This window comes from Microcaecilia unicolor, chromosome 1, assembly GCF_901765095.1.
Source record: "Microcaecilia unicolor chromosome 1, aMicUni1.1, whole genome shotgun sequence".
Taxonomy (NCBI): domain Eukaryota; kingdom Metazoa; phylum Chordata; class Amphibia; order Gymnophiona; family Siphonopidae; genus Microcaecilia; species Microcaecilia unicolor.
The window spans coordinates 620,470,806-620,490,622 of NC_044031.1; the positions used below are offsets into that span (position 1 = coordinate 620,470,806).

The window sequence follows — 19,817 nt, forward strand, 5'->3', positions numbered from 1 at the left end:
GCATGGCGGGGGGGGGGGGGGGGGGGGGGGGGGTCTGGGTTCCTTCTTTAAATTGTGGGAGGTAAGATTCCACTGAGAGATCAGCTGTTCCTGGAAAGGTCAAAGCCTCCAGTCTCTCACTAAGAAATATGACTGACAGTGGCACACATGTGCCTTCTCCACCCCTGGAGTGGCATGTGATCAAAGAGGGAGAGAGGCGCCACCAGTGACAAGAGACAGACAGTGACAAGGAGAGGAGTTTGCACCAGTGAAAAGAGACAGTGACAAGAGGTGCTTGCACCAGTGAGAACTGACAGATAGTGACAGGGACAGGGGCCTGCCTCAGTGACTGAGAGGAGCTTGTAGCAGTGGGAAGAGAATGACAGTAGGAAACAGTGAGAGTCACCTGTAATAGCAAGAGAAAGAGAGAAAGTAAAACTCTGAGATGGTTAATGTAGGTAAGAGGACAGAAAGAAACCAAGAGCAGTCAGTGAGTTAAAGACGGAAAGGATCTTCAGCCTTTAACCTTGGACACAGAAGACTAGAAAAAGAACCTGCGTCAGACAGACAGACAGAGGAAGAAGCATTCACCTGTGATTCAGACGTCTGACAGCCTGGAAAGCCTCCCCAGGTTAGTGACCCTCCTCCCTGCCCTCTGTGCTGCAGAATAGGCTGTGACCCAGGAGACAAGTCCTCTCCCTGCACAGACCCGCCCATACTATTCCTGGAAATGGGATACTCATACCCTCATCCTAGAAGGAGTCTGGGAGTTATATTCAGAGTAAACTTTCTTCCTCTCAAAGTTTTATAAATGTGTGATATGATGTGATATAAACCACTCTAAAATCTCCAGAAGACACAGTCTAATCCCATGACAATTATCAAGATTCATATCTCCTTCCTTTGAGGGTAGGGCCAGCCTTGTCCAAAAGGAAATTTGAGGAAAATTGACTTAATGATGCAACATAACAGGGATTGAATCTGAGGTGACTGACCCTCATGATGCAGCATTGCAGTGTCTCTGGAGTTAATTGACCCTCATGATGCAGAGTTACAGTGATACCAGAGGTAATTAACCCCCAGGATGCAGTGTTACAGTGACTGACATTGGGTGTAATTGACTCCCATGAAGCAGTCTTAGAATGACTAAAACAAAAAATCCCCAAATCACTGGTTATTATTCCCATAATGCTATCAAAAAACCAGGAAAAATGCTACAAAATCTTTTTTTTCAGAAATCTTTTTTAAGAAGAGTGCCCTCAGAGATATCCGCTTTCTTTAACGGTTAACAATAACCTTTGCCTAGTGGTATAGCACTTCATTCATTCTATTCCAAAAGCGGTGACAGCTTTAACCCGAGTCCCTGAGGAAAGCAGTTTGAAACCCCATGGCGTTGGGCGATTTCAGGGGAGAGCAGTCCTTTGCTATTGCATCTTGGGAGCCCTGAGCATCCAGACAGCAAGGACGCGGGCTCAAAAGATGTCTATTTCTAATTTGGATTTTGCAACTTTAGTGAAGTGGCAGCTGGCCATCGTTGGTGAAGGTTTATCAGAGTTTTTTTTATGTTTGACCACATAATCACAAGTGACACAAATAGCATTAAGTATGGTGTTAAATGAAGAGCAGCCCGATGAATGAAGTGCTATACCACTAGGCAAAGGTTATTACCATTAAAGAAACTGGATATCTCAGAGGGCACTCTTCTTACAAAATCTTTTTTTCAGAAATATTTTTTAACATTTTTCCTGTTTTTTTTTTATAGTCTTAGAATGACTGACATTGGATGTAACTGGCTCCCATGATGCAGTGTTACAGTGACTGACGGGTGTAATTGGTTCCCATGATGCAGCATTAGAATGACTGACGTTGGGTGTAACTGGCTCCCATGATGCAGTGTTACAGTGACTGACGGATGTAATTGGTTCCCATGATGCAGTGTTACAGTGACTGACGGGTGTAATTAGTTCCCATGATGCAGCATTAGAATGACTGACGTTGGGTGTAACTGGCTCCCATGATGCAGTGTTACAGTGACTGACGGGTGTAATTGGTTCCCATGATGCAGCATTAGAATGACTGACGTTGGGTGTAACTGGCTCCCATGATGCAGTGTTACAGTGACTGACGGGTGTAATTGGTTCCCATGATGCAGCATTAGAATGACTGACGTTGGGTGTAACTGGCTCCCATGATGCAGTGTTAGAATGACTGACGTTGGGTGTAACTGGCTCCCATGATGCAGTGTTACAGTGACTGATGGGTGTAATTAGTTCCCATGATGCAGTGTTACAGTGACTGACGGGTGTAATTGGTTCCCATGATGCAGCATTAGAATGACTGTCATTGGGTGTAACTGGCTCCCATGATGCAGTGTTAGAATGACTGACGTTGGGTGTAACTGGCTCCCATGATGCAGTGTTACAGTGACTGACATTGGGTGTAATTGGTTCCCATGATACAGTGTTACAGTGACTGACGGGTGTAATTGGTTCCCATGATGCAGCATTAGAATGACTGACATTGGGTGTAATTGGTTCCCATGATGCAGCATTAGAATGACTAACATTGGATGTAATTGACTCCCTTGATGCAATAATACAGTTATTGATACCGGAGGTAATTGATTCCCAGGATGCAACATCTTGTGATGTGTTTTGGAGATAAATCAGCCTGATGATATACTTCCTCTTCCAGAAATGTATTTAATTATTTGCAATGGTTTGATATCCGGGCATTGTGCATATTGTGCGGTGTACAATAGAAATCCACAATGTAAGGAAAAGAAAATACAATATCATCATTATAGTGAGGGTGAAACAAGGCCGAAGACACACAGAGGAAATGTATAGGCAAAATGAATTCCTACAGATCAATGCTCTATTTTCCCTCATGAGCTAAACCTCAGACTAAGGTGTCTGAATATCTGCAGGGCAGAGATAGTTGGGGCCTCTCTGTTCTTTGGGGGTTTGGTGCACATCCTGCCTAGTTTGGTATCTTTCTCTCCCATGTGCAGCCTGTGTCAGTCTTGTTCAGCGGGTGATAAGACTTTCTGCTCTAGTATGGGTGTGGCAGAAGAGACCTGTAGGCGCCTGACAACTCCTTTCCCTGTTTACCTTTTACCATGTAGAAAAACCAACTGTACCAAGCTGTAGCTTGTGAAATCCTGCATGATGACAACAACCCTCTGATTATAGTGTGCTCACTTACAGCATATTCTTAAAGAAGCGATGCCATATCAGGATGAATTAGGCTGTCCGGGATAGCCTCTTTTTGCTTGGCTAGAAGAATTGAGGGGCATATTTGGTGTAGGGGGCAGTTTGATACCCCATGCTCCTTTGTGAATGGGGAGAAAAACAGGCTTCTGGAATTGTCAGCACAAATCCCAGTCCCGTAGAAAATGACACATCATACACTGGTTTGGGATTTATCAAAATAAAACCTTTCCTTGGCAACTTGTGGCAAGTGAAAAAATAAATCAGTCCATGCAATGTTATTGGTTCTGGCTCACTTCCTGTGCAAACCTGAAGCAGAAAACAAGAGTTCAAGCTCCAGAGGTCACAGTCCAGAACATCAAAATGGAAAGAGACTGCACCCACCACAAACTAAGTGCTACTTCTTTCGCCTTGTAGATTCTGAGGCACTATCCGGTGCTTGGGCCCACCATTGTCCCCTGGTGCAGATCCGTGGCATTAGACATGCTCTTCTGCTGGCAAATGTGAGCTTTTGCACTCTTGGCCGTCCTTCCACTTAACGCCAAGTCCACTTTTCACAAATCCTGGTGGAGTAACAGACTAACTCACTTCTTTATGTGAGAATACCCTCTTGACTTTGTCAATCGTGCCAGCTTTTGCACCAGGACCCCAAGAATTCCCCCAAGTCATCCCAAGACAGAAGACAACTTAGAAGGAATCCATAACATGAGGACTCATAAGCCTTATTCACTCCTAGAGATTTGTCTTCATTGAGGGAATGTTTATGAAGCACTCACCTAACTCTCTTCTTCCTCATCACTCAGTCCTTAGGGACATGTTTAAGGGGACCCTTCCAGTAGTTTTGTTCCTCATTGCTACGGATACATCCAAGCCACCAGCCATAGAAGCAATAAGCTAGCGCTTCTCATCCAAGTCAGTATTTATTTTATCTGGTGAAGAACTTTTGTGCATGAAAGAGGAGTAGGACTTGGGCGTGATCGTATGTGATGATCTTAAGATGGCCAAATAGGTAGGAAAGGTGATGGTGAAAGTTAGAAGGATGCTTGGGTGCATAAGGAGAGGAATAGCCAGCAGGGTAAAGGACGTGATGATGTCCCTGTGTAAGACTCTAGTGAGACCTCAGTAAGAACATGAGATTAGCCATACTGGGTCAGACCAATGGTCCATCTAACCCAGTATCTTCCTTCCAACAGTGGCCAATCCAGGTCACAAGTATCTGGCTGAAACCCAATTAGTAGCAACATTTCATGCTACCAATCCCGCACTTTCAAAAAGATATAAACAGGATGGAGTCAATCCAGTGGGCGGCTACTAAAATGGTCAGTGGTCTTTATCATAAAGTGTATGGGGACAGACATTTATTTATTTAAAATATTTATAGCCTGTGTATTAACTATGCAGGTTACAAAAAACAAACACAGTAATGCAACAAAATCACATACAAAAATATAATCAATACATATATATTAAAGATCTCAATTTATATACTTTGGAAGAAAGGTGGGAGAGTGGAGATATGATAGAGACATTTAAATACCTAGGAGGCATAAATGCACAGGAAGTGAGTCTCTTTTAATTGAAAGGAATCTCTGGAACGAGGGGGCATAGGATGAAGGTGAAAGGGGATAGACTCAGAAGTAACCTGAGGAAATACTTCTTCACGGAATGGTGGTGAATTCATGGAACTGCCTCCCGGTGGAAGTGGTGGAGACGAAAACAGTAAGTGAATTCAAGAGAGCATGGAACAAGTACATAGGATCTCTATGAGATAGAAGGAGATAGAAGATGACATGGATGCGCAAGTTGGATAGGCCGTATGTTCTTTATGTGCCTACATTATTCTATGTTTCTATTTATAACCTTTACAAAAACATCACAGATCCTCACCAGTCATGGGATAGGGGGTAGTGTTCTATTGTGGATTAAAAACTGGTTAAAAGATAGAAAACAGAGAGTAGGGTTAAACATAGTAACGTGGAGGGGAATAATCGAACGGCGCCGGGGAAATACATAGCCGGCGATGTATTTTGGCGGCGCCGCAAACAGCTGGCCAGACCCGTATTTTTGAAAAAGATGGCCGGCCATCTTTTGTTTCGATAATACGGTTCCGGCCAGCCAAATGCCTTGGCCGGGGTTTGAGATGGCCAGCGTCGTTTTTTAGCGATAATGGAAAGTTATGTTGGCCATCTCAAACCCCGGCCAAATTCAAGACATTTGGCCGTGGGAGGAGCCAGCATTTTTAGTGCACTGGCCCCCCTGACATGCCAGGACACCAACCGGGCTCCCTAGGAAAAGCTCCCACGTGCATAGCTCCCTTACTTTGGGAGCTGAGCCCCCCAACCCCCCCCAAAACCCACTACCCACAAATGTACTGCACCCACTAAAACTGCTCCAGGGACCTGCATACAGCCTCTAGGACTTATTGCTGCTGTATAACTTTGGCACACCTGAAGACTAATCTCTTTGAAAAAGTCCTTTATTTGAATATGCACATTTACTCACAGTTAACTGCAGATCAGAAGTTGTGCCCCACTGGCAAAGAGTCCCCTGGTACTAAGATGAGCAGTAGGTCAGAGCTGGCACAATGGTGTACAATGCCCTCTTTCAGCACCATTCAAGGTAAGAACTACGTTCTCTAACGTGGGTAACACAGGAAAGGGAACTAAAACTGGCTTACAAAAATGGCCACTACCGCATGGACTACAACAGCAAACAAAACAGGGCACACTCTGACCCAGTAAGCAGGGGGAAAGCACCAGGGGAGCAGAGCCTACCAACTACCAATACCTACACCCACGACAATGCATTGCTGATGTGACTCTGCAGTGCAAATAACAGAAAAGGTGTCACACTCACCCCAGAGCCACATCACAAGCAGGAAAAGGCTGTCGGAGGACAGAACACATTCTGCTGTCATGGAGGTGGGTACGGCATTGGAGGCTGGCATACAGGCTGGAAAAAAAAGTGTTTAAAGTGGGCTTTTTTTGGTGGGAGGGGGTTAGTGACCACTGGGGGAGTATGGGGAGGTCATCCCCCATTCCCTCCAGTGGTCATCTGGTGAGTTGGGGCACCTTTTTGAGGCTTGGTTGTGAAAATAAAAGGACCAAGTAAACCCGGCAAAATACTGCTTAACGCCGTTTTTTTTTCCATTATCGGTGAAAGCCGGCTATCTGGTAGCCACGCCCATACCCGCCCATGTCCCGCCTTCGCTTCGCTGCCAACACACCCCTTTGAACTTTCGCTGGCAAGGAGACGGGAAAGCGGCGATGCTGTCAAAAAAAAGCAGCTTTCGATTATACCGATTTCGCCACTTTTCTGAGATCGCCAGCCATCTCCTGATTTGTGTCGGGAAATGGCCGGCGATCACTTTCAATTATGAGCTGGATAGTAACATAGTAGATGACGGCAGAAAAAGACCTGCATGGTCCATCCAGTCTGCCCAACAAGATAAACTCATATGTGCTACTTTTTGTGTATACCTTACCTTGATTTGTATCTGTCCTCTTCAGGGCACAGACCGTATAAGTCTGCCCAGCACTATCCCCGCCTCCCAACCACCAGCCACGCCTCCCACCACTGGCTCTGGCACAGACCGTATAAGTCTGCCCAGCACTATCCCAGCCTCCCATCCACCAGTCCCGCCTCCCACCACTGGCTCTGGCACAGACCGTATAAGTCTGCCCAGCACTATCCCCGCCTCCCAGCAATGGAGCTAAAGCCAACATGGAACGGAGGAACTGCATGGAATAATGGAGCTGTGCTCAACATGCAGCGATGGAGCTGTGCTCAACAAGCAAAATGCATAGATGGAGTCCCAGGGAACAGCCAGAGAAGAAGGTGCTGCCAGGAGGCCAACAGAAAAGGAGCACAACTTGTGGAAATGCAGACCTGGCGCTGCACTCCCCTGGCCTAGAAGGACTAAAACTACAAGAAGAGAAAGCCCCATGCCCCAAGAGACACTCTCGGCACTGAAGTGATCTCTGAGCCACAATGACCGCCCTACTAGGCAACCGATATGGAGCAGCAGTCAACGTAGAGAAAGAACTCTTGCCAAGAGGGAGGTAAGCATCACGGAGCTGGAATCCTCCGATCATAGGGAGCAAAATGCAACCATAAGGCAGTGAGGAAGAAACAACTCTTGCCAGGCCAGGAACAAAGAGGAAGCTGGCCACTAACACCAAACTGAGGAAAAACCAGCTAAGAGAGAGTCAAACTCCAGACCTAGAACAGATCCACTTCCCTGCATAAAAGTAGAGAAAAGCTCACAGATAAGAGGCGATAATCCAGATGCACAGCAATAGATCTGCTCAGCAGGAAAGAACTGCATCCCTTACAGAAAAAGGAAGGAGTGCCAGGAGAGAGGCGCCTGAAACTAGAAAAGGCAAAATCCGCCTGTGCCAGGCTAAAACTCCCGCCTGAAAGCAAGGGAAGCAAGGAAGAGCTGTGGCACACTAGTCCTAAAAAGGCACATTCCCGTAAAGAGACAATGAACTGAGTCGAAGCAAAAGACTGGCAAGAATGGCACTCCCGAGGGTACTCAGAAGAGGAATTTGAGCTAGCAGTTGCACACCAAGGGCAACTCGGACCCCCACCAGAAGGAAAGTACCCTGTAGACAAACCAGAGCAGACAGGAGGGATCCACGGGGCCGAGAGAACCAGAACCTCCCTACGGAAGGGAGGAAAAACTGCTGCCAAAACAAGAATCAAATAGCAGGGGCGTCTCAAGCAAGATGCCAGAAGCAGCAGAGATCAGACGGTCTGGAAAAGAACTGACCAACAGCCGCATAAGGCTGACAGGAATGAAAAAATAGCCCTGGACTAAAAAGACTGAGTGGTCATTATTCTCAGTGGAGAAGGATAGATAGTGGGGTTCTGCAGGGTTCTGTGCTGGGACCACTGCTTTTTAACATATTTATAAATGATCTAGAGATGTGAGAAACTAGTGAGGTAATTAAATTTGCTGACGACACAAAGTTATTCAAAGTTGTTAAATCGCAACAGGATTGTGAAAAATTACAAGAGGACCTTTCAAGACTGAGAGACTGGGAATCCAAATGGCAGATGATGTTTAATGTGAGCAAGTGCAAAGTGATGCAAGTGGGAAAGAGGAACAGAAATTATAGCTACGTAATGCAAGGTTCCACGTTAGGTGTCACCAACCAGGAAAGAGATTTAGGCGGCATCGTTGATGATTCACTGAAACCCTCTGCTCAGTGTGTGGCAGCAGCTAAGAAAGCAAATAGAATGTTAGGTATTATTAGGAAAGGAATGGAAAAAAAATGAGGACGTTATAATGTCTTTGTATCGCTCCATGGTGCGACCACACCTCGAGTATTGTGTTCAATTCTGGTTGCTTAATCTCAAAAAAGATATAGTGGAATTAGAAAAGGTACAGTGAAGGGTGACAAAAATTATAATGGGGATGGGGCAACTTCCCAATGAGAAAAGGGTAAAGCAGCTAAGGCTCTTCAGCTTGGAGAAAAGATGGCTGAGGGGAGATATGATAGAGGTCTATAAAATAATGAGTGGAGTGGAATGGGTAGACGTGAATCGCTTGTTTACTCTTTCTAAAAATACTAGTACTAGGGGGCATGTAAAGAAGCTACTAAGTAGTAAATTTAAAACAAATTGGAGAAAATATTTCTTCACTCAGTGTGTAATTAAACTCTGGAATTAGTTGCCAGAGAATATGGTAAAAGCAGTCAGCTTAGTGGGGTTTAAAAAAGGTTTGGATAGCTTCCTAAAAGAAAAGTCCATAAGCCATTATTAAGATGAACTTGGGGAAAATCCATTGCTTATTTCTAGGATGAGCAGCATAAAATGTATTGTACTGTTTTGGGATCTTACCAGGTACTTGAAACTTGGATTGGCCACTGTTGGAAACAGGATTCTGGGCTTGTTGGACCTTCGGTCTGTCCCAGTATGGCAACACTTATTTATATATATTCACATGAAGGAAAAAGCCTCAGCAAACCCAGACCATTACTATATTCGGTCAATCATGGGTTTAGTTGCAATCATGGGCATAAAAACCTCCAGTGATAGTTTGTTTCAACTTGAATCAATTTTTAATCATTTTAAATGTTATAAGGAAAAAAGCACTTAGCTTACAAAAATGCCCATCTTCTCAACAGCGTTAGAAAAATCACGTCTGCCACCGACGATGGGCAGAGTTTCGAAAAAAAACTGCATCAGGGATGAGCAGAAACAGCTGTAGAGCACTTTCTTAACTTGCTCAGCACTACTACTACTTCACTGCTGCTTAAGGGCTCATATTTTGTCTACTTATACCTCTTAGGTCTCTACCAAATGGGGCAGATGAGTATACAGGATCCCAGACATAATCCATCACAGCAAGGTTTTAAGAGCAGGGCCCCTTTTAAAAGCTTACCTTTATGAGAAAGCTTTTAATGTGCAAACCGATAGTTTGGCTTCTCCTGGGATCCACTGAGACTGCAAGTCTGTCTCTGTTATATTACTAGAATTTTCTAATGTTAGCATTACTGGAACTGTTCCTTCTTTCTTTACATGCTTACTCACGCTATACTTTATACTTTACTGTCATTAATGGCGTTCTTTTCTGACATGTTTTTAATTTATATTGTACACCACTCACTTATTGTCTAAGTGAGGGCAGTATGTCAGATAAAACTAACCATAAACCATGGTATGTGGCCACCATCAGCGTGCTGCCACCAGCCCAGTGATCCCATGGCCTGCAGTGTCACTAGTTCCTGCATCCTTTATTGGCATCTCATTTTCTTCTTTTCCCTCTGCTCTAGAGAGAATAGGGGTTAGAGGGCATAGTAACATAGTAGATGACGGCAGATAAAGACCTTTTCAGTTCATCCAGTCTGCCCAACAAGATAAACTCATAGCATATGGGATGATGTGATACTACATATATATACTTGACCTTGATTTGTCCTTGCCATTTTCAGGGCACAGACCATATACATCTTCAGGTCCTCAAGTCTTTCATACGTCTTGTGGGTAAACACCATTCAATATTTTGTCACTTTTCTCTGAACCACTTTGTCTTTTTACATCCTTAGCAAGATATGGCTTCCAAAACTGAACACAGTACTCCAAGTGGGGCCTCACCAGCGACTTGTACAGGAGTATCAACACCTCCTTTCTTCTACTGGTTATACCCCTCTCTATACAGTCTAGAATCCTTCTGGCCATGGCCACTGCCTTGTCACATTATTTTGCCATCTTGAGATCCTCAAAGACCATTAGCCCGAAGTCCTCCTCAGCTGTGCTTCTCTCCTCCTATCTGTTACATCTCCTTTGGATTTCTGCACCACAAGTGCATCACTCTACACTTCTTGGCATTAAAATTTTAACTGCCAGACCTTTGACCATTGTTCTAATTTTTTGAGATCTCTTCTTGTGTTCCTACTCCCTTCAGAGTATCCACTTTATTGGCTATCTTCATGTTATCTGCAAAAAAGCAAACTTTTCCTTCTAATCCTTCAGCAATGTCTCCCACAAATGTATTAAACAGAATCGGCCCCAGTACTGACCCCTGAGGCACTCCAATACTCACTTTCCTTTCCTCCCATCAAATTCCATTTCACCACTACCCTCTATCATCTGTTGGTCAACCAGTTTCCAATCCAGTTCAGCCCTCTCAGCTTATTCATGAGTCTTCTGTGAGAAACCGTATCAAAGGCTTTGCTGAAATCCAAGTAGATTACATCTAGTGCATAGCCTTTATCTAGTTCTTTGGACATCCAGTCAAAGAAATCAATCAGGTTCATTTGGCAGGATTTTTCTTTGGTAAGGCCATGTTGCCTAGTATCCTGCAACCCGTTGGATTATAGAAAGATAGCTATCTTTTCCTTCAGCAGTGACTCCATTATTTTTCCTACCACCAATGTGAGGCATACCGGCCTGTAGTTTCCCACATTTTCCTCATCCCCACTTTTGTGAAGAGGGAACATAGATATTCCTTTCCCCAGATTCCTTGCATTTCAGACACTCTGATATTGTTTTTCACCTACAGCGCCAGTCCCCCACTTCTTGATCCCTCCTTATCCTTCCTAAAAAGATTATAGCCTGATATGGTCACATCCCATTCATGGGAATCATTGATCCATGTCACTGTAATAGCAACAATATCCAAGTTTTTCTCAAACATCATGGCTTGCAAATCTTGAACTTTTTTTGTACTTAGTCTATGAGCATTTGTGCTCATTGCTTTCCATGTGGTAAGAGAGGTTGTATGGTTTTCTATATTTACATGACCTGCCATCATTTATTTTATTTATTAGGATTTATTCATGTTAGCACAGTCTGAAAAGAATTTTCTGAGTTTTTAAAATCCTTTGTTGGAACTCCCTAGAAAAATCTATAAACAGTGGTGTACTGAGGGCGGGGCGGTGGGGGTGGGAGCCAGCGGAGCCGACAGCCGCAAGGCTGCTCCCAGCACCTCAGGAGGTAAGAACAATGCCCCTGGGGGGGGGGGGTGGCTTGGGGGTGATGCACTGGGAGGGGAATTATACTGCACCTGGGGTGTGTCATGCTGCACCCGGAGGGGGGGGGGGGGTGCGCAGTGGCTATCTGCCCCGGGTGGCATCTGACCAAGGAACACCACTGTCTATAAAAGAACAATTAAGGGTCCTTTTACCAAGCTGCATTAAAAAGTGGCTGGTGTCAGCTCATGGGTTTTCCGTACGCTGCAACCAGGGCCGGTCTTAGCAATTGTGGGGCCCTGTGCAGACCAGTTCAATGGGGCCCCCCCCGCTCTGCCTGCCCCCTGACCCACCCGCTCCCCCCACCCGCCACCATAAGCCATAATTTATCAGAGATTAAAAGGAGGGTTAGAGCTCTCAAAACCCCAACTCACCCCATATCTTGATGTGCATCTAGCACGTTTCAGTAGAGAGCGGCAGACAGCGGCAGTGAATTTTATACGGCAGCTGCCAAGCCCAGAGTCTCCTCACTCCTGCATCCCAAGCCCTTGCGGAAGCAGGAAGTGACATCAAAAGGGGGTGGCATGCAGCAGCGAGGAGGTTCTGGGCTCGGCAGCTGACAGGATATGAAAATCGCTACCACTACCTTATGCTTTCTACTGAAATGTGGATGTACATTAAGGTACGAATCAAGAAGGTGTTGCGAGACAGGAGGACAGACGTGCCAGAGATGGGCCCTAGGAGCGCGGGGCCCTGTTGCCCCTGCCTAAGACCAGCCCTGGCTGCAACCACTTTTAGCGTTGCAGAAAAATGGCCGCCTCAACACATTTTTTTGTAAAGGCCGTGTACAAATCTTACCATTACTGCATGGCCATTACCACAGGAGCCCTTACTGCCACCTATTTAGAAAGTGGTAAGGGCTCCCACACTACTCACGTGGTAATGTGCCTGCGCTACTCGATTAGCACAGGCTCACCTACCCTCCGCCCATGGACATGCCTCCCGTGCTGGAAAGTAAAAAATGTTTTCCAACATGGGATTAGCATGTGCTGAGTTGGAAATTACCACAGAATGCCTCAGCGCATCCCATGGTAGTGTCCTTTCAGTGTATGGTAGGCCTGCATTAGGCCTATTGCGCCTTAGTAAAAGGGCCCCTCACAGCAAAATCTCATAAAAAATGTATACAGAAACACAGACACATGTTTTATAAAATACCTCCCAAAAGAACTCTCATACATCTAAAAATTTATATATACATATGGACCATCAGAGAGTGGGGTACTCTAGATGATAAATTTCAGCCAATAGCAACACCAAGTTCTTCATCGGTCCTTTTTCTTTTTTTTACTTTTTACAATTATCAACCCAGGTATTTTCTCCATTTGTTTACCCTCCTCCCACCCCATCCATCACATTGACAGTCCTCAGCTGGCAGCCACACACCAGGGCTTCCTTTGCAATTTACCTAAAGTGGCCACTAGGTGTCACCATTGTGCAATGATTTAAGTTGTTCAGGAAGGTTTTCACAGCTTTATGCTGTGCAGGTTCTGCCCCTCTTTGCTGATCTCTGATTTCTTATCAGCCTTCTTGCTCGCTTCACACATTTCTCAGGAAATCCTTCTTACTGTTTCATCTATTAAATCAGATCATAAGAGTTCTGTGCACATGCAGGCCTTCTCTTTGGAATGTTCTCCCTATTATAGAAATTATTTATAGTAGTAGTATTAATTTGCATTTAACCTTATTGTATCTCTGTACCACCAAATGTATTTCTGTTCCCTGAAATGGTGAAGCCATTACAGGTTTTTGTAAGTCACATTGAGCCTGCAAATAGGTGGGAAAATGTGGGATACACGTGCAATAAATAATAATAATAATAATAATAATAATAATTTTATTTAGGGATGTTTTGTTATTGCTGATTTATATTCTTGTGCATGTTTGCTGTGATTTCTTTTGCTTAACTGTCTACATGAAAATTATTTCAGATTAAGTTTATCAGCTAAGAACTTTGGATTGGCAGATTACAAATAGATAGATAAGAGTTAACCATTAATGTATTCATTAGTAGAGTCGAGGAATAGCCTAGTGGTAAGAACAAAGCAGGGTTTGAATCCTGTTGCAGTTCCAATGTGGGCTTACTGCTCGGTAAGCCAGAAGTACCACCAGTGGCATAGCTAGGTGGGGCGCCAGGGGAGCAGCCGCTCTCCCAAACGGAGTTCTGCCGGCGCCTATTTTTTTCTCGTCGTGTTGCACTGAAAATGTGCGCCAGCACTGGCGGAAGTCCGCTCTTACTCCCCCTGCGCCGTCAACCTGGCTCCGCTTCTGGCTACCGCAGCAGCTTGGTGGTAGTTCCCACCCCCAGCATGTGCCATTTCCGGCGCTACAGAAATATTTTTATTTTTGTAGCGCTGGTGTTTACCTGGCACTGCTCGGTTACTTCCGGGTTAGCGTGGGAGCCCTTACCACCTCCTCAATGGGTGGTGGTAAGTGTTCCCCCTGAAATGGCTATGCGGCAAGTGCTTCACTTGCCACACGGCAATTTCTTTTTTTAAAAAAACAGCCTTTTACCCGCTGCAGTAAAAGGGAGTCTCGGTGTGCATCAAAAACACGTGCTGACGCCAGCACAGGCCCCCTTTTGCCGCAGCTTAGTGAAAGGACTCCTCAATCCACTATTATCTCAGATACAAAAATTAGATTGTGAGCCTTCTGAGGACAGGAAATACTTACCCTCAAATTCTATATATCGTGCCTTAATTCCCGCGTAGAAATTGAAGTGTATTCTACAACAATGTGTGTATCTTAATTGGTGGATGTTAAGCAAATATCAGCACAAATTAGCATTAAGATTTACACACACAACTCGCTAAATATATTCTGTTAACATGATGCGCGTAAATTCCAAGTTGCATAGTTGAAAAGGGGCGTGGTTATGGGTGTGGAATGGGCGGGATGTGGGCATTTTGAATACACCTGCTCTGCGCCTAATTTAGGTGTCTGGATTTATGCCAAGTAAAATATGGCTTAAATGGACACAACCAAATTTGGTTGTATGAAGAGGCACTCAGCGTATTCTATATACTGCAGGGAAATTTAAGATGATTCTATAAAATTTAGGCATACTTTAGAGAATATGTCTAGGCATATTTTTTTACCGTGCAGATTTTTCTAGCCTCTGGTGTATCTGAAAGTAACTTGCAGGAGTGGAGGAGTAGCCTAGTGGTTGGTGCAGCAGCATTTGATCCTGGGGAAATGGCTTCAATTCCCACTGCAGCTCCTTGTGATTGTGGGAAAGTCACTTAACACTCCACTGCCCCAGGTACAAAATAAGTACCTGTATATATGTAAACCGCTTTGAATGTAGTTGCAAAATACCACAGAAAGGCAGTATATCAAGTATCAAGTCCCATTTCCCTTCCCTTTCCCCTCCCATTTCCCTTGCCTTCAGTCTTTTGGAAAGTGTGAGCTAAATCCAAATCCACTACAGAGGTCAGACTAGCTGTCCAGAAGGTACCAGCCTCTTCCCTATGTCCACTTCTTCAACAAGGGACAATAGCAGCCTTTCTCCAATCCTGCAGAGTTGCCAGAACCTTTTGGAGCTCCCTCGATATCCTGGGTTATATTCCATTTGGCTCCAGTCCTTTGTCATGTTTCAGTATTGCTAATTCTAAATAAACCCTCCCTTCTGTAAATTATCTGCCCCTTCCAACAATCAGTGCTGTTTCTCCAGTTCCTGCTGTATGTTAAGGCTGAACTTATTTGTTTGGTAAATCACCTTCCCAGCATTTCTCCTTTCTCCTCTCAGCCCTGCAGTCCTCTTTTCATGAAGAAAGTCCTGCAGGCTTGCTTTATCACCACAAGTGTATTTCCTTCCCCTTTCATTTTCACCATCCTCACAACTTTCTCTACTTCTCTCACCTTTTTTTTTTTTTGTTACATTTGTACCCCGCGCTTTCCCACTCATGGCAGGCTCAATGCAGCTTACATGGGGCAATGGAGGGTTAAGTGACTTGCCCAGAGTCACAAGGAGCTGCCTGTGCCTGATTACTCTTTGGCCTCTTCTTTCTGAGGTCTCTGGTGACTTTTGACTGCTAATCTTTTAGTCTATATCTTTTCAGTCACCTCCTATGAAATTCACACTGAACTCTTTTTCCTTATATTTTATTTATTTTCCCATGTAAAGATTTTAAATTAGATTACTAAAATAAGAATGGTATTCCTTCAGCTCCTTACAAATACACTAAGCTGGGATGATTGAAATCTCAAGCAAGCAAATAACTAAAGAAAGAAAAAGAAAAAAAAAAAAGAAACATTTCAGAAGATTTAATTCAGTATTACATATCAAACATATCATCAGTGTTTCAAATCTGCAATCAAGATCTTCATAAAGGTAACCTTCCCTATTGAACAATTAACTTTTACACTCACCACCACTGAACTCCCCCTCACTAGTCGCTTGATGATGACATCATTGATGTGCGGCATCCATGGTAACAGCATCCATAGGAACAGCATCCATAGGAACCATTCCTGCTCAGCATGACCATACACAGGTATGTTCTACTAGAAGCTTCAGTGCATACCTGAAGACCTGGTGTAAAGGAGAAGGCTTTGGATTATATCTGAGGCTGGAAGGATAAAAGGTTATAATAATTATGGCCATCACCTATACAAAAGGGGAACTAAAATCTTAAGTGAATAGCTCACATCATAAGCACATAAGTATTGCCGTACTGGGAAAGACCAAAGGTCCATCAAGCCCAGCATCCTGTTTCCAACAGTGGCCAATCCAGGTCAGAAATACCTGGCAAGATCCCAAAAAAGTACAAAACATTCTATACTGCTTATCCCAGAAATAGCGGATTTTCCCCAAGTCCAGTTAATAATGGTCTATGGACCTTTACTTTAGGAAGTCATCTAAACCTGTTTTAAACTCTTCTAAGCTAATTGCCTTTACCACATTCTCTGGCAACGAATTCCAGAGGTTAATTACACGTTGAGTGAAGAAAAATTTTCTCTGATTCATTTTAAATTTACTCCATTGTAGCTTCATCGCATGCCCCCTAGTCCTAGTAATTTTGGAAAGCGTAAACAGACGCTTCACATCTACCCGTTCCACTCCACTCATTATTTTATAGACCTCTATCATATCTCCCCTCAGCCGCCTTTTCTCCAAGCTGAAGAGCCCTAGCCGCTCTAGCCTTTCCTCATAGGGAAGTCGTCCCATCCCCTTTATCATTTTCGTCGCCCTTCTCTGCACCTTTTCTAATTCCACTATATCTTTTTAGAGGTACGGCAACCAGAATTGAACACAATATTCGAGGTGCAGTCGCACCATGGAGCGATACAAAGGCATTATAACATCCTCATTTTTGTTTTCCATTCCTTTCCTAATAATACCTAACATTCTATTTGCTTTCCGAGCCGCAGCAGCACACTGAGCAGAAGGTTTCAACGTATCATCAACGACGACACCTAGATCCCTTTCTTGGTTTATGACTCCTAACGTGGAACCTTGCATGACGTAGCTATAATTTGGATTCCTCTTTCCTACATGCATCACTTTGCACTTGCTCACATTAAACGTCATCTGCCATTTAGACGCCCAGTCTCATAAGGTCCTCTTGTAATTTTTCATAATCCTCCCGCGATTTAACGACTTTGAATAACTTTGTGTCATCAGCAAATTTAATTACCTCACTAGTTACTCCCATCTCTAGGTCATTTATAAATATTTTAAAAAGCAGCGGTCCCAGCACAGACCCCTGGGGAACCCCACTAACTGCCCTTCTCCATTGAGAATACTGACCATTTAATCCTACTCTGTGTTTTCTATCTTTTAACCAGTTTTTAATCCACAATAGAACACTACCTCCTATCCCATAACTCTCCAATTTCCTCTGGAGTCTTTCATGAGATACTTTGTCAAACGCCTTCTGAAAATCCAGATACACAATATCAACCGGCTCCCCTTTATCCACATGTTTGTTCACCCCTTCAAAGAAATATAGTAGATTGGTGAGGCAAGATTTCCCTTCACTAAATCCATGTTGACTTGTCGTCTCATTAATCCATGCTTTTGATTATGCTCTGTAATTTTGTTCTTTATAATAGTCTCTACCATTTTGCCCGGCACCGACGTCAGACTCACCGGTCTATAATTTCCCAGATCTCCTCTGGAACCTTTTTTAAAAAATCGGCATTACCTTGGCCACCCTCCAATCTTCCGGTACCACGCTTGATTTTAAGGTTAAATTACATATTGCTAACAACAACTCCGCAAGTTCATTTTTCAGTTCTATCAGTACTCTGGGATGAATACCATCCGGTCCATGAAATTTGCTACTCTTCAGTTTGTAGAACTGTCCCATTACATCCTCCAGGTTTACAGAGAATTAATTAAGTTTCTCCGACTCATCAGCTTCAAATACCATTTCTGGCACCGGTATCCCACCCAAATCTTCCCCGGTGAAGACCGAAGCAAAGAATTCATTTAATCTCTCTGCTACGACTTTGTCTTCCCTGATTGCCCCTTTTACTCCTCGGTCACTAGCCGCCCAACCGATTCTTTTGCCGGCTTCCTGCTTTTAATATACCTAAAAAAAATTTACTATGTGTTTTGGCCTCCAAAGCAATCTTTTTTTCGAAGTCCCTCTTAGCCTTCCTTATCAGCGCTTTGCATTTGACTTGACATTCCTTATGCTGTTTCTTATTATTTTCAGTCGGTTCCTTCTTCTATTTTCTTAAGGATTTTCTTTTATTTCTAATAGCTTCCTTCACCTCACTTTTTAATCCATGCCAGCTGTTGTTTGGTCTTCCTCCCTCCTTTTTTAATACACGTAATATATTTGGCCTGGGCTTCCAGGGTGGTATTTTTGAACAGCATCCACGCCTGATGTAAATTTTTTGATCCTCACAGCTGTTCCTCTAAGTTTTTTTTTCACTGTTCTTCTCATTTTATCATAGTCTCCTTTTTGAAAGTTAAACGCTAACATATTGAATTTCCTTATTATACTTACTGCAAAGGTAATATCAAATCTGATCATATTATGATCGTTGTTATCAAGCGGCCCCAGCACCATTACCTCCCGCACCAGATCATGTGCTCCACTAAGGACTAGGTCTAGAATTTTTCCTTCTGTTGTTGGCTCCTGTACTAGCTGCTCTATAAAACAGTCCTTGATTTCATCAAGGAATTTTACCTCCCTAGCGTGCCCCAATGTTAAATTTACCCAGTCAATATCGGGGTAATTGAAATCGCCCATTATTATTGTGTTGCCCAGTTTGTTTGCGTCCCTAATTTCCTTTAACATTTCCGCATCCGTCTGTTCATCCTGGCCAGGCGGACAGTAGTACACTCCTATCACTATCCTTTTCCCTTTTACACATGGAATTTCAATCCACAGTGATTCCAAGAAGTGTTTTGTTTCCTGCAGAATTTTCAATCTATTTGATTCAAGGCTTTCGTTAATATACAATGCTACCCCTCCACCAATTCGATCCACCCTATCACTACGATATAATTTGTACCCCGGTATGACAGTGTCCCACTGGTTATCCTCCTTCCACCAGGTCCCAGAGATGCCTATTATATCTAATTTTTCATTTAGTGCAATATATTCTAACTCTCCCATCTTATTTCTTAGGCTCCTGGCATTCGCATAAAGACATTTCAAACTATGTTGTTGCTCCTATTTACATCATGCTTAGTACTTGACAGTATTAATTTGCAATCTTTTGTCTGTTTTTTTATTTTTATTTAAGGACACCTGATCTATTATGGTCTCTTTTTTTTTTTTGCAACCTCACTAGCAGGATACCCTATCGCAGTGGCGTAGGAAGGGGGGGCGGTGGGGCGGTCCACCCCGGGTGCACGCGCTGGGGGGGTGTCGGCTTGCTGGTTCCCTGCTCCTTCTGCCCCGGAACAGGTTACTTCCTGTTCCAGGGCAGAGAAAGCAGGGAAGCAGCAGAGCCGACGCAGCTGGGGGCGGATCGGCCCTCCTGCCTGCCCCCCGCTGAAAGGTAGGGTGCGTTTCGGGGGGGGAGCGCTCCTGAGGGGAGGGCGCCGTGCCCTGCACCCGGGGGGGGGGGGGTGCGCAGCAGTGACCCGCCCCGGGTGTCAGGCACCCTCGCTATGGCACTGCCCTATCGTCCCTATTTTGGTGATATCTTTGAAAGATACCTTATCCTGAACCATGCGCTTCTG

The 19,817-nt window shown here is 44.1% G+C and overlaps 1 protein-coding gene across 1 annotated transcript in view; it reads left to right on the top strand.

The window, feature by feature from the left end:
- The first annotated feature begins 276 nt into the window (after positions 1–276).
- GPT (glutamic--pyruvic transaminase) overlaps positions 277–19,817 on the top strand; it is a 137,879-nt gene continuing 118,338 nt past the window's right edge. The window contains exon 1 of the mRNA XM_030220321.1: positions 277–610. The gene's annotated coding sequence lies outside the window, so the exon portion shown is untranslated. The remainder of the gene's footprint in view (positions 611–19,817) is intronic.